This window comes from Corythoichthys intestinalis, chromosome 5 (genome assembly GCF_030265065.1).
Source record: "Corythoichthys intestinalis isolate RoL2023-P3 chromosome 5, ASM3026506v1, whole genome shotgun sequence".
Lineage (NCBI taxonomy): Eukaryota > Metazoa > Chordata > Actinopteri > Syngnathiformes > Syngnathidae > Corythoichthys > Corythoichthys intestinalis.
The window spans coordinates 29,619,376-29,635,497 of NC_080399.1; the positions used below are offsets into that span (position 1 = coordinate 29,619,376).

Consider the following 16,122-nt stretch of genomic DNA (forward strand, 5'->3'; position numbering starts at 1 on the left):
TTAAAGTGTCTTTAATGTTTACATAAGTCTGAATTGCCTTGAGAGTGAATTGTTTTTGATGTTACAAATTTCAGTCAGGTATATTTCAAGCTTTAATGTCTTGTTAAGGTTTGCCAAGAATTTAGCAGGCAAAAAAGATGCATACCCGCTGCTTCTTTATCTCCGCACTCGAGCCGTCACAACTTGGGCAAAAGCGTTCGAGTTTGTTGCATTAGTCCGATAACATCCTTTTATCTATGTCTGAGCATGCCTGAGTGTATGTGTGTGTGTGTCGATGCTGGATTAATCATCGTAATGTAACGCACGCTTATAGCGAGCAACACTAATCCTCACGTATTAAATCAATTTTCTACGTGGGCTCAAGAAGCCTCCAGTAAGAAGAGTCACCAAAGTAGATGGGTAAAGAAGCCGTGAGAACCAAAATGGCAGCTACGGTGGAAATCAAATCAGTGATTGTTACTGCAGTGTACTTTTGGTATGTAGACTGTTAAATGCCTTTACATAAAACATAAAATCATAATGTATACTTTTACATAATATGTAACATTGTCAGTTAAGTCTACCTTGTGTTTGCTTCCTGAATCATGTTTGACTGAGCTGGCCTCTCTTAAAACTCAATTGTGTTTGATGTTTGACAAAAGCTAATATAGTCAAAATATTTTTGATGCTTACAAAAACACTTAGAGGCACTCAACTCAGTTTCCAATGCTATAAAGTATTTCATGCACAAGATAGGTTGAAATAAAAGTGTGACCTTGGTTGAAGTGTGTTATCCAAGTGTTTTATTTGACTGCAATCGCATTTAGATAGCATAGTTATGAGAATCCGCAATTCTGCAGAAGAGTAAAAAAGGACCAACTAAATTGGCTTTAAAATGACATTCTAGACACTTTAACCACAAATTGTAAAGCAAACCTGGTAAAATGGCATCCAATGTTATAAAAAATTAAGTTAAAGAAATAATAATAATCAAGTCATGTGCACCTGCACCTTGAAGGTAACTTTATTGAAAATTAAATTGTCTTTGACATTAAGAAAAACAAACACTGGCCTCACTGAAGGGATTCAAGTGTTCTCAGAGCCTCAGATCACACAATGTGAATTAGTGGTGACTCGCTCACAATGCTAACAGCATTTACCATATAATTACAAAATAAATAAATAAATATAAAAAAAACGGGATCCGCAAGCATCATCTGTACAAATATAGCAGAGCGCACCTTCAGGAAAAAAAAAGTTGGGAGTGCAGATCTACCGCCAGTCGCTGACCCAACCTGACCCACTTTTGGCTGATTTATGCTTCACGGGCCCTTGGCAGACACAGCTTTGTTCTGCTGGGGTCATAAATCTCAGGCTCCTCAGCGCCCATCAGCTGACCAGACAGCCCCCACCTCGACTCTACCATCATGCCCCCACACTACCTCCACTTCCTCTCAGGGATAACATGAGCCCATCCCAGGCACTTTATCAGCCTGAGCAGGCAATGGTTGCAAATGGAGCCAAGTAGGCAAATACTTGGGAGTTTACCTGTTTGTAAACACTCCCTGGGGTAAGTCTTGTACTCACTTTTTTCAGAAACAAACCCAGTTAAATGGCCATAAAAACACAGTTAATTACACTTAATAATGGAAAAGCTTTTGAATTTTTTTAGGTAGGGTTCTTAAAGGCTCTTATTGTTTTTGATGTTTATATGAACAATATTTGGTTCACGAGAGGCTGAATTGTCCCTGATGTTTGCATAAGCATTTGCATTGAAGGTCAATGAAGACTATTTTGTCATTGATATTAACAACACAATACATGCAATTATTAGGTTTTTTTTTTTTTTTTTTTTTTTAAACACACACATTTTTGTATAGAAGAACATAAATGGTCATTGTGTTTTTTGTTTTACAAAAAAAAAAAAAAAAACAACACACATAAAGGATACTTTATCATTAATTATACCTAAAATATGCATATTTTATTTGTTTAAATCCAATATCCATTTATTATTATAATTTTTATAACATGTTATGTCATTTTAACAGATTGGCTAGACAATTTGGGTTGAAAAACACCGACTGTCCCTTTTCAAGATATTTTAGTTTCTCTTTTTTGCAAACAGCTCGATAATCAAGCCATGTAAACTAGGTAAACTTCCATGAAAGTTTTCCCAAGGCCTTTCGAGTTGTTTGGTGTTGCTGAGATCACCAGAGCATTCCCAAATGTTTTTGTCATCGCTCAGATTTTTTTTTTTCAGCTAATGCTGGCTTGCTTCACTGAGGGCCCGTTTGCACGGTGACGCTTCGACCACATCAACAGACAATGACCCATTACAGGTTTGCGTGCACACGGCAACGCTTTCTGTTCAAATGACGCTGCAATTCTGCATGGAAACGATGTAGCATTGATGCCATACACTAGGGTGCAGTGGAGTTTTACCATGTCACAGCCAATACACACATCTCATTGACAACAGCCTTCTCATTGTGGTTTTAGTATCACAGTATCACCATGTAAACAGTTCTTGGATCTCATACTGAGAGATGACAGCAACTCATTCCAAATGGAAATGGCACTCTTGAAGTGAACTACTTTGATCTGTTCCCTTGTAAATGAAAGAATAAGTCACATCACTTTTCGTTGATCTGTAATTCCTACTCAGTTTACCAGATTTAGATGCAAATACCCTTATGTTAAAACTGACGATCTTAAGTTAAAGCGCATCTGGTTTCATTTCAAATCAATTAGAGTGCAAAAAGATTTGTGTCAATGTCGATCTTATTACCATCCCACCTATCCACACACCACAAACAAACTTTCCTAAATTGGACTGCTTGATGAAATGCAAAAGGACCACTCTATGAACAACAGAACCTCCCCCGAGCCTGCTTGGCGAATGATGACGAGATGTGTCAGGCCAGGCTAATTAGAGTTGTGGGTGACAGACAGAAGTGGAACATGTCTCCATAATTCATGAGAGCCATTGATGAGGCGACGGTATGCAGATGCCCACCTGAAGAAAGCAGAGTAGTTGTGGTTTGGAGGGACGGAACGCAGGACGTTATCATCACTGCAATTTATTGATCGAGGCGATGTGGCAGCGACTTCAAATGAGTGGCAGATAGATGGAGGTGTTGCAAAGAAATATGCTTAAACGAAAGCGACAGCCCTTCTAATACGTTTGTTCATCAGTTATCGACATGAAAAACTCTTGTTACGAAGGTAATAAATTGTAATTTAGAGTGTCTTCTGAACAATTTTATTGGGTTACTGAACCTCAACGACACCAACGGTTCCTCAGTGTAGTTTAAAAACAGCACCGGACCCACCAAGTCCATTACAGACAGAGCGAAATATATATGACTATATGGACAAAACTATAAATTACATGATGTAAGACACCAACATATTTAGAATGTAGCATATACATGTAGATTATCTTTATTAAAAACCTGTTTTTTTTTTTTTTTTTTAAACCACTTATGTTAGGATGTTAGATGTTAAAATATATTTGCTGTGTTTCAAATAGATGACATTAAAATTAAACATGAGATAAATGTATTCTTTGGCATTTTGAAGACACGACGTTGGAAAATTTGTCTTTGACGTTAAAAAATGGTGATAGCTATCATTTTAATTGTATTTAGTGTTTTGTAAAAACAAACAATTGGTATAATTTCTGTCTTGAAATTGAATTGTTATTAAAAAAAAAAAAAAAAAAAAAAAAAAAGGATGTCGTGAGGACAAAATTGTCTTTGACGTTTCGAAACACACTGTTTTCATATTTTCCCAAATCTGATGTTCAAAGACACTAAACTGAGTTTGATGATAAATATACTGTATTCAAAAATCATGAAAAGTAGGTTCTTCTAACTTATTGCTTCGTTATCTTTATTGAAGATGAAATTGTCTTTTTTCCCCAAAACTGTGGTATTTTTATCTTGTGCAGGTGAACTGAGTTACAGGGACCTCAATGACCTCTATGAGTGCAGAAAATCAACACAGTGAGACAGAGAAAGCACCACAACCATTATTGCTAACATTTGTCTATACTTTTACAAACGATTCTGGGGATGCAGTTGTAAAGCTCGAGAAAGAAAATCATAAAACTTTATAAAATACAACCCAATTAAAGAAAGGTAAATAAACATATTCACAACGCATTGTATTTTTTTTTAATCATAGTCACCTACAACAAAATAGATCACATAAAAGTAACGCGTCTACATTAAATGAAATACATGTTGCTAATTAAGATAACCTACATGCCTAGTTGCTATGTGCGTGGATAGCAAATGTATTTCAATACAGAGCATTGGGGAGCGCACGTGTAATGCAGATAAATAAAGACATTCCCAACATTAATCAACTGCAATAAAGAATTTAACAATAATCTGAGTGTGATCCCCAATGTTTACATTCATAGCTTAACGCACTCCCTAAAACCATCCGTACCTGTTCTGATCTTCCCACATTCAAAAAATTGTTAAAAACTCACCTTTTTAAACTAGCTTTTAATGTGTAATTCTTTCCTCTATTGTTCTGTACTGCTCACGTTGTGTGAGCTTTATTTATTTTTTCCCTCAACTGTAAAGCGCCTTTGAGCACCGGTAAAAGCGCTCTATAAATAAAATGTATTATTATTATTATTATTATTTAATACAGTGGTACCTCTACATACGAGGTTAATTCGTTCCAGGATCTTGTATGTAAGTCAAAATGGTCATATGTCGAGCAGGATTTTTCCATAAGAATACATTATAATTCCATTAATTCGTTCCACAGCCGAAAACCTACACTAAATCATGAATAAATACTCCTTGTAGTATTACAAATGGCAATTACACATGGCAAAACAAATACAATACTTTGACATACGATCGCTTCGACACACGATCTTTTCGACATCCGACGTAAAATTTGACTCGCCATTTGTTTCTACACCCGATGACATGCTCGAAATACGACAATTTTTGACAGGGTGCAGTTTCTTTGTTTTGCCAGAAGACAAACGCACGGCTGATTTTCTTGTGAGAAATCAACACTAGATCCAAAAAGGTTAGTGCAGGTGGAGAAAAAAAGAAAATGTGACACTTACCGCTGAAATGAAGATATAAATGATAGCAAAATATATGAATGGTGTGTGCATCCATGAATTGGGTCAACAATAGGGCCTTAGAATGTCGATCTCAGCCGGCGGTCCTCCTCCGTTCGCCAGTCTATAAATTAAGGTGACAATTCTTATTGTGGTAACGTCGCCAAAGAAATCGGCAGCTTCATCAGGTTTCTAATCATTTATTCCAACTCAACACTGAAGCCAGCATCAAAACAGAAAGTAAAATAGAACTGCGCTCTGTTGTTCACCGTCACGTCAGCCCCGTCGTGCGTTCAGTTACAGCAAAAAAATGTCTGCCACATTAGAACCTGATTAGTTACATTATTTACAGGTATTATTATTATTAGTAGTAGTAGTATTACTATTATTATATTATTATTATTATTATGATTTTTATTCATAATTTATTTGTTTTGGTCTTCGTAATTGCTATTTGCAATTGTAACAGCAGTATTTATTAAGGATTTAGTGTAGGTTTTTGGGCTGTGGAACGAATTAATGGAATTATAATGTATTCTTATGGGAAAATGCTAGCCTGGTTCACCAGAATCAACGCTGTTCCAGCTATTGAGTCTGGCCACCATTCAGCGGATAAAATTTCCAGGGCGGAGCAAGCCACAGCAAACAGACAGCGGAGTGGACCAATCAGCGACGGGCGGACGTGACGTTAGTAAAGCGACGAGGGATTTGCGCGTGGAAGTAAACATACGAGGAGAGCGGAGTTTATTCAACATGGCTAGCGCGAGACAGACTGTTGTCAATGACTTGTGTCTATGGGTTTTTGGTAGTTTAAAACTGATTTTACCGTGGTTTGGAACATATTCTCAGCTCTCCTGTTCGCCATTTATGTTGTTGTGGAGACGACTTCCGACGCGGAAGAGTGACGTTGCTCGTTGAGAACACATCACGCAAATAAACAAATCTGTTTGGACGGTTGATTTTGTTCCCGCTCGAGAGGCCGTTAATGGGCTGGGTCCCAGACTATTCTCACAGTGTTTGAAAAATACAGGGAGAACAGTCTGGCCGTGCCAGCCAAGGAAAATCCTGCTCGACATACGACCCTTTCGACTTACAAACAAGGTCCTGGAACGAATTAACTTCGTATGTATAGGTACCATTGTATTTTAAAAAATCGGAATAATAATATAATAATATAATAATAATTCCTGTAACAATGTAACGAATCGGGTTCTAATGTGGTGGATGTGTTTTGCGTGCTGTACCTGAACGCACCGCGTGGCTGACGTGACAGTGAGAGAAAGGTGCGGCAGAGATTTTACTTTCTCCTTTAATGTGTTCATTTTGTTAGCACCAACTACGGCGGACAGTAGGCATGTTGTGTTGCACAAGTTCTGAAATAAATTATTAAAACCTGACGAAGCTGGCGATTTCTTTGGCGATGTTACCACAATAATAATTGTCACCTTAACTTATAAAGACTGGCGAATGGAAGTCAGAGTGGGACCGTCGCGATCGTAGACATTCCATGGCCCAATTGTCGAGTCAGTTCACGGATGCGCACACTACCCTCATATTCTTTTTAATCATTTCCATCTTCATTGCAATGGTAAGTGTCACCTTTTTCCTTATTTCACCACCTGCATTAATTTATTTGGAACCCGTGTTGATTTCCCTCACAAGAAAATCCACCGTGCGTCCGTCTTGCGGGAAAACAAAGAAACGGCTGCACTGTCACAAATCGTCGTGTATCGAGAATGTCATCAGATGTAGAAACAAATGGCGAGTCAAATTTTACATCGGATGTCAAAAGATTGTCTGTCAAAGCAATCGTGTGTCGAGGCACCACTGTATACTGCACGGTGCCTTTTAAATAAGCTCAGGACCTGCATTGAGGTGAAGTGTTTCACCATATTTACACCTTACCGTATCTTGATGCAAGGCAGGGATGCCATAAAGACAGTTCTAGTATTAGCACACGGCTCCTTAGACTTTCATGTGCTGCATCCGAGCAAAAGCTCTGTGCAGCCAAGCTTTTCTCCATTGAGCATACGTTAGAAAACAAGAAATTTGTTCATCTTGAATGAGCACAATTCAACCACTCGCAATCCAGTATGATGCTTATTTCTTTCCAGAGACGAGGTCAAAAGTCATCTATGTATTTTTAGATTGGGTTGAGTCACACACATTTGGCATTTCTCCTCTTTAGAACAATACAATGAACGAAAGCAAAAACAGCTCTTTCTGGGAACAAGCCAGGCTCTGAAATGCTCTTTCCACCTCTTGTGATGCCTATTGCGTTGGCAGCGGGAAGTAATGCGCCTGTTTGGCTGGGAGGGGATAGGGGAGGGAGAGGGAAAGTTTTATGTGAGGTGGGTCACTGGTGACAGCAGGGCCGGACCTGGGAATAGGCAAAATAGGTGGTTGCATAGGGCTATATATATTGGAGGGGGCACAAAATTACGATAGTTTGGCATCAGACAAAAGGCCAATTTTCGAGAGCGACACTAGGGAGCAGAACCGTGTTTGGCATTTACATTGATGAACGTGGCATCATTTACTGTTTTAACTTTTGGGCTTCTATGCATGAGTGAGTGAAATTTAAGTTCATCCAGAAAATAATATTGGAAAACAACTTATCGACTAAATTCTGCAGTCACCTTTTGAAAAATTTTAGGAGAAACATTTAAAAAAGGCACCCTCTAACCAGCTAAGGCTAACTGTGTGTGTGTCTAACTACGAGCACACTGTTTATATAGGCCAACATTGTGTGAGAGTTGGTGGTGGACTTATAACTCATAATAATAATATAATACTAATACTAATAATACTAAATTAGATATTTTTGTTGTTAAAATTGATTGTTGTGTAGCTGGGAAATACGATTTACTTTTTTAATAGTACATTGAAAAGGAGGGTACTACATTTATTTTTAGTGTTCATTTCATTTAATTTCAAACATACATGATTAGTTCCAATTGTGCTATATATTTATTCATTCAACATCTGAACCGCTTATCCTTACCGGTAATGACCAGTGACTTTGACCTAATACATTGGTACCTCTACATACAAATTTAATTTGTTCCAGGACCTGGTTTGTAAGTCGAAATGCTCGTATGTCGAGCGGGATTTTCCCATTGTAATACATTAAAATTCGATTTAATCGTTACACAGCCCAGAAACTGGGCTAAATCCTTAATAAATACTGCAGGTACAAAAACAAATAGCAATTACACATAGCAAACAAATACATTATGAATACAAATCAGAATAATAATAATAATAATAGTAGTAATAACAACCATAAATCAAAAGTAAAAACATGTTTTTATTGTCACCTTGTTGTGGTATTTACATGAGCCGCAGAACTGTAGTTACGGTTATGATGTTCCGAAGGTAACGTTTTTGGTTAAGGAAAAAGGCGGAAGTTATTAGTTTTTACTTGTTTCCATGCCGGTTGACTTGTGTGTAATATTGCTGCTGGAATGTCAACAAAGCAATGCAGTTTGGCTGCTTATTTTGACACACTGCCTCAGACTCCCGTCCTTGCTCCGTGCAACAGTTTTAAATTCTAGAGACTGGCGAACAGCGGTCGTAGGAGACGGCAGGTGGAGGTCTCTTTATCCTTAATCCATATCAGCAAAAGGCATTCTATCTCCTCTGAAACGGCGCTGTACCACGTTTAGTCAGAATAGTCATCCCCTTGGATGCTTTGACCATTTTGATGGCTTCCATCTACTTGTGGACCGTCAAGATTGTAGACATATTCTGGACACACACACCAAGCTCATATTTTTCTATAATTTCCTTCCTAATTTCAATGGTAAGAATCACCTTTTTCCTTTTTCACCACCTGCACTAACCTTCATGGGACCCATTTAGATTTTTCTTACAAGAAAATCCATCGTGCTGCTATCTTGCGGGAAAACAATTAAATTGCGACGGTGTCATAAATCGTCGTTTTTCAAGCATTTACTTAAAAAAAAAAAAAAAAAGTGATTAATTACAGTTACAAATGACTTCTCACAAAAGGTAATTGCGTTAGTAACTCGGTTACCTGAATGTAAGAGTAATTAGTTACTTGGCAAAGTAACGGGTGTTACTTTTCATGTTTTATTTTTCATTCCAAAAAAAAAACATAGGTCACACTATGTGAAGTTCAAAGGGTTTTTGGGACAATTGGCCCCAGCCCAATTCTTTACCCTAAACGTAACTAAACATAGGGGTATTGCGATAACTAGATAGTAACCTTTGTTATGTTTGGAAGTCATTTAATGTTGTTAATCAACCGTTAAATTTGCAAAAATTGCTCCTGTTATTGCATTAGTTCCCTTTTGTCTACTTTCGACATGTAAAAGTTTTTTTTTTTTTTTTTTAATCAAAATCTCTTTATTTTCCAAATTTTCACAATAGTAGAGCATGGATTTCCAGTTCAAAAAAGAAAAGACAAAATGAGATGAAAAGTGGGACTGACATCCAACACACACACAAATAAATAAAAGGATAATAATAATAAAAACATAAACAAAAATAAATAAATAAAATAAACCCAACAAAAATAAACCATTAAATGTCATAAAGTTTCAAAGTTTAAGTGAAAGTTTTAAACCGGTTTCATCATTTAAAGATAGATTCAAGTCAAGATTTGGTCGATATTGGAGTATTTTAGATAAAAAGTTACTTAGGTTCACTAGGAAGGTTCTCTACAACCGAGCCTTCCTGAGAAGTCTACTGCTTTAAGATGGCGGCTGTTTACTAACGTCGGTGAGTCCATCATTTCGCATCTAGTTCTCTATAAATGTGCTAACGCCGCCATGTCTGCCATTTCGCATCTAGGTCTATTTATATTTGATATCTACCGTAGCATCATGTGGGCGTAGTTTGTAGGCTATTGGATACAGTCGGGTATTATTGGAGCCACCTAGCATCGCGCTTGCAACGTCGTCACAACTCCCTTGCCTCCTCCACACTCCTGCTCTGCTCTCTCCTCTCTATGAGTCTTTGTCCCTGAGACTTTTCTCGCGTCATTTAACCAACGTAGTAACGCATAGTATCGAACGCCTTCACATCCTCAGTAACGGTAACGGCGTTGCAAAGATGAGAAAAGTAATTAATTAGCTTACTCACTACTGAAAAAAATAACGCCGTTAGTAACGCCGTTATATTCTAACGCCGTTATGAACAACACTGAGTATCATATGTAGAGACAAATGACAACTCAAATTTTACATCAGATTTTGAAAAGATCGTATGTCGATGCGTTCATATGTCGACGTACCACTGTACTGTGTTGAAACTCACCTGACTGAAGTAGCAACTTCTTTCAAGGTCTATTTTCTTAGCGATATAGGAGTCTTTTTTTATTTATTATTCACAGACTAATTTATAAATTGTTGTACATCGTACGAACAATTTCTAAAACCAAAAGAGGGTGCTAAGCAGAGTGTAGCAGTCTGATGTGTTGTGTGGTCATTGTACATTGAAAAAAGTTCAAACGCATCTAGATTCAGCATCTAAGTACACAAAATGGGTTACAGGTCATGGCTACATTTTTCTTATGATTTTTCCTCATTATTTGTGTGGATCTTGCTACCGTCAGAGTCTAATATAAATCAGGATTTTCATTAGTTTTGTATTGCTTGATTAAAAGTACATAGTTTGATATGATTCCCATTTGCTCAAAACAATTCCACTGCACTGTTTATTTATTTGTTCATTGATATTTCAAGTTTTTTTTTACATTGATGTGAAGCTTGTAAGGGTGTAACGTTACATGTATTCGTATTGAACCGTTTCGGCACTTGGTGCTCGGTTTGGAACGGAGGCATACCGAACGAGTTTCTGACGTAATGTAACCCTTACTTTTCGAGACTGTGAGTCAATCAGGTTACAGTTTCTTTGTGTAGATTATATTTACTCCGTCTTCTCTCCTATAATGAGGACGAACATGGTAGGACAGTAAGAAACGTCAACGGCGCGACAACGTTGCCGCTGCGAGAACGCAGTGAAACGCGGCCGTTAAAGTCAATCAGCCAATGCACACCAGTCGCAGTGCGGCTGCGTGTTAGACGCGTCCCAGAAGCGGCTCAACGCGATGCACGCGAAAAGAACAAGGGAGTTTATTATCTGACGCAAGACGCGGCCCTCCTGCATCAATACTACTAGCTAGCAGACTGGAAGTCACTCGTGTAAAAATATGGTGGATCCGGTCGATTTTCAAACTAATATGCAATCGTAACCCATTTTGAGTCCATCAGATCTCTTGAGTGGTAGATCGGGGCACAGTTGACTTGTCTTTGTTGATTTAAAGTTGTCTTCTCTGCTAAAATAATAACCAACACGGCCCTGTGTTCAATACAAAACCCTCCTACCACAACAAAACAAGTAGGAACTAATATTCACATTGGAACTAAGTTATAAAGCATAAAATATACAATATAAATGAATACTACATCACATTTGTAAAACACAAACACATAAATAAAATAAATAATAGCCCATTTAAATAAAATAAATTGAAATGAGCTAAAACACCTGTAATTAAATAATAAGAATAATACACAGATCCTGCTTACACAATTAAATTTATTTATTTATGTGTGGCGCTTTAACTTGAGAAAATCCACCAATAAAGCTTTTGAAAACCGTTCATAAGGAAAAAAAATCATTGAGGCATTCCATTTGTAAAATACATGTTAAAATCTTTGTCACTGGGATTGCTTTTCTCCTTAGCACAGGACTTCTTTTTTCTTCTTTCTTTCAGAAAGAAAGATGACCAATACGCGGGCAAATTGTTGTTGGATTATTATCTTTAAATACCCGCTACTTTTTGAGCAGAATTCTAGCTTTGTATAGGCTACTGTTCCTACTGTTGAAAGCACAAAAGTGTTTAATAAACAACTAGCACATTTATATTTTGCATTTTGTTTTCTTACTGTGCCGAAAATGAACCGAACCGTGACCTTAAAACCGAGGTACGTACCGAACTGAGATTTTTGTGTACCGTTACACCCCTAGTAGCTTGTTATATTAAATAAGAAAAAAAAAGAGAGAGACTATGTGTCTCGGCTGGCTTGGGAACACCTCCCGCCGGAGGAGCTGGTTAAAGTGACTGGAGAGAGGGAAGTCTGGGCTTCCCTGCTAAAGCTGCTGCCCCCGCGACCCGACCCCGGATTAAGCGGCAGATGGATGGATGGATGGATGGATGGATGGATGGATGGATGGATGGGCGGACGGACGGATGGATGGATGTAAAATATTTATTTATTTAGATGGGCTCCAATCTAAACTTTCACCTAGGTCATTAAATCCCCCAGGTCCAGCGCTGGGTTGCAGGAACCAATTGTGATTCAAACCCTCCACCAATTTGTGAGGGAGAAATCCTAACCGTGTCAATGTGTGATTTTTTATTTTTTGCCTTTTGTGATTAAAGCATGCAACAATAGAGATTTTCTTTAACAGGTGAAAGGAAGAATAAGCGGCAAGAGAAAGTAAGAACAAAAAATGGACAAAATACTTTTTCCAAAATGAGAAATGCTGACTTTTGATTGACAGGGCATTGTTTCTGATATATAAATACAAACTGTTGTCATTCCGGCACCATTCATTTGATGTAGTAGATTTACTCTTAAAGGAGAAAGATGCAGGAGATGCTGTATCACAAATGACAGAAAAGGACAGGAAGAGTCAGCAGCAATCTGCTTCTTTCGTATAAACGATTATTGCATTCTTCCCTTAACTCATATAGACCCTACCCACCGACGTCACAAAATCACGTGATCGCTGTATTGTTCCGCCCCATCGTCCGCCATTTTGTGTCTGTATTATCAATGGTCTCAATTGATCGAGCAATTTATAATGCATTTCATGGAAGACCCGGTGCTTTCGGATGCTGTAAACTCACTGGATGCGTTGCATAAAAGGCGTTATGTGGAAAAGCTTCAGTTTATCCATTCGCTAGATCCATATTTGATGCCTAAATCGATGTTTTTCGACCCGCTGTCTTCGCCGTCTTTGCCTGACATCTGCTAGCTACCCTGATATTTACAACTATCTTGTCCACACAAAATCAGCCTATTCTCACGAAAGTTTGAAAAACTTTAAGAGCTTGGATGCTTATAAATACTTCGTTGCTGGTTGGGTGAAACAGGTCCTCGTCCACGAAAATTCGGCAGGAATCTATCTTGTGCTTGGAAAGGTGAGTTACGAAATTTTCAATTCAAAATCTTTTGTTCTTGCTAACATCCACTGTCAAGTCTAATGTATTTCATGTCATTTGTCAATGGAGCTAGGGCTTTTAATGTTTATATGGTTTAGCGATAGCACTCTCACTACATACATACGTGTATGTTGTCGGCGATTAGCCTAGCAATGATCTTAATTGTGGTTGTCAGCCCAAAACCCTCTAAATATATATTAAATGCATCTTACCAGATATAAAATGACTACTACATCATCTGTGGTAATCGTTTGGAGCCCAGTTTTCTCGTCGAATTGCAGCAGCCCATCTCGCTCTCCTCTCCGGGTCTCTCGGAATCCGGTAGAACTTCAAGTCTCTCCGTCTATCTTCTCTGTTATTGCAACCGACCGCCACACACGCCTTCACCATTTTGAGTATTAATGTGAACGAGCAGAAAAACACGCCGTAAATAGGAGGAATGTACGTAACCGTAACAGGTAAACACGATGTGTTGACGGACAATTGGGCGGCACCAGTCAGGAGGGCGGAGTTGTGACGTCACGTGGGTAGGGTCTATAGGCATTCTTTGACTTCTCAAATATTATTGTATTGTGCGTTTTTTGGAGGTTTAGAGTTACTTGCTATTGCTGCTGTTAAAATGGTAAAATACGTTTTTAGAAAGAATGAGTTCAAAAGTAATATATTTCCAGTGCTGTAATGCCAAGTATGTCTTAACAGTTAATCCGTTTTTTTCAATGTTCTGAGAACGCAAATGCATCTTAGTGTATTTTACTTCATGTAGGTTCTTTTACAAAGGGGAATTCTCTGGCACAGAGGTTATCAATGCCACTTGAGCAATTATGTAATCACAATACACCAGAGGGTTCGGTGATTTTTAGACCAGCCAGCGGGAGGGGTTAAAGTCTCACTCGTTTTGTTCTTTATCTTCTTGGTGAGTACACTAGGTAAGATAACTATTTCTCAGTCATTTGTGGACAGATCAGAAAGAAATTGAGTATGTTTGTTCTAGGGATGTATAAGCATAAATCCTTGGAGCCTTATTTTTAATATTATGTCTCAGGGCTGATTAATTATCATTATTTATTGCAAATCTATTGCTGCCTAGAGGTTCTGAGTTAGCCAGTAGAGGGTATGCACGCAGTTTGGGATATTGTTTCCTTACAGGTTCCCAGTTAGTCAGTAAACGGCATGCGTGCTCTTTCGGCACGCTAATTATATCTCTGGGATGATGAGACATTTAGGGAGCGAGCCGAGCTGTCGTAGTCCATTTTAACTTCTTGATACTAGAATTCGCCAGTCATTTTGCATTCACACGATGGAAGGCAGCAAATCATGGCGTTACCTCTGGAAAACGTATGAATTTTTTAAATGTTTATAACAATTGTATATTTAAAGACAAGGTTGTGATGGCTTTATTGAGTAGCTTTTTATGTGATAATTCATTTATGTATTTATTGCACCCTACATCACAAGCATTTTCTGCCACGAGGGAACTTTCATCAATCAAATCATATTGAAAAAATATACACATATGTCGAGGCAATCATTTTCACAGGTTGAAGGGAGCTTGAGTAGATGTCGACATTAATTTTGGTGTGGATTTTTTGCTGCTTTCGGATATCAAGTCATGTTACAATTTGATAGAAGTGATCAACACATGCACACACAAACACATAAAACCATTAATAGTAATAATTTAAGAGAAAGTCAGAAGGAAAATCATCCATAACTGAAACTGAAGCCATTAATCATAAATACTAAAGTCATGTACCAATAGGAGTAAGTAAAAACATTAATGGCCATAGTTAAAGCCATCTAGAGTAGTTAGTCAAGCTATTCATAGTGATAACTTAAGTCATCAATACTGATTAGAAAAGCCATTAAAGCAATAGGTAAAGCCATCAATAGTAACAAGTAAAGTCATCCATAGTAATTAGTAAACCTATAATATCTAAAGCCATTCAACTAAGGACAACAACAAAGTTATGAATTTTAATAAATTAATGAGTAAATAGATACAAAGTTAAATCCATTCATTTAAGTAAAGTCATCAATGATCAGAAGTAATTCCATCTATAAGCCATTTCCCCCAAGAATCTAAAGTCCTTTATGGTAATAACTTCATATTAATAAATGAAGCCATAAATAGTAGTAAATTGTAATCAACTGACAGTAATAACTTATTACTCATAAAGCCAAAATAGTAGTTGTCATGCTGATTGACTTGCACAATTACGCTGACTAGCAGGCGTGCGCGCGCGTGTGCCACTCACCTCTGCTTTAGTACACGCGGATGTCCCCAGCCGGAATGCACAGGCAGAGGACCGGGCGACGCCGCTACAAAGCACCGGGCAGAAAGTGTTACGGCCAGGCAGGCTCTAGCCGCGAACGTCCTCACAGGCGTCGACGCTTCCTTCTTCTCCCCTCCACACCTTGTCCACTCCTGCTGCCTCGTCCGTTGGCGAGCTGGGTCCACTTTTCAAGATGTATTGTTTTAGCCTTCTGAACTGCTGTCGTATCCCAGAGGTGCCATCGGTCCGGATTCTGAGCGCCGTCTGCCGCTGCTCTCTTGGAGCGGATCCTCCCGGCGGCGCGGAGCTGAGAGCTCAGGAAGGGCGGTGCGGATAGCAGATTGGAGGGAGCGCTCGCTCCCGACCAGCTGTGTGCACGTTTGTGCGCCGAGCCTAGGATGCCTGGACACACCTGTCAAGAAAACACACATTTACACTCACACACACGCACATACTTTTTTAACATAAACGTAATTATGACTAATGAAACAATTCTATAGAGTAAGGGCCTAGCCTAGGTTTGGTCTCAATATTGGTAGGGACGATATAACAGCATAACCTGCATGTAC

General features: G+C 38.4%; 1 protein-coding gene across 3 annotated transcripts in view; it reads right to left on the reverse strand.

Moving 5' to 3' along the window:
- Positions 1-15,841, reverse strand: part of mgat4c (mgat4 family member C) — a 192,414-nt gene extending 176,573 nt beyond the window's left edge. For all 3 annotated transcript variants that reach the window (XM_057836466.1, XM_057836468.1, XM_057836467.1), the window contains exon 1: positions 15,536-15,841. The gene's annotated coding sequence lies outside the window, so the exon portion shown is untranslated. The remainder of the gene's footprint in view (positions 1-15,535) is intronic.
- Between the last annotated feature and the right edge of the window lie 281 nt (positions 15,842-16,122).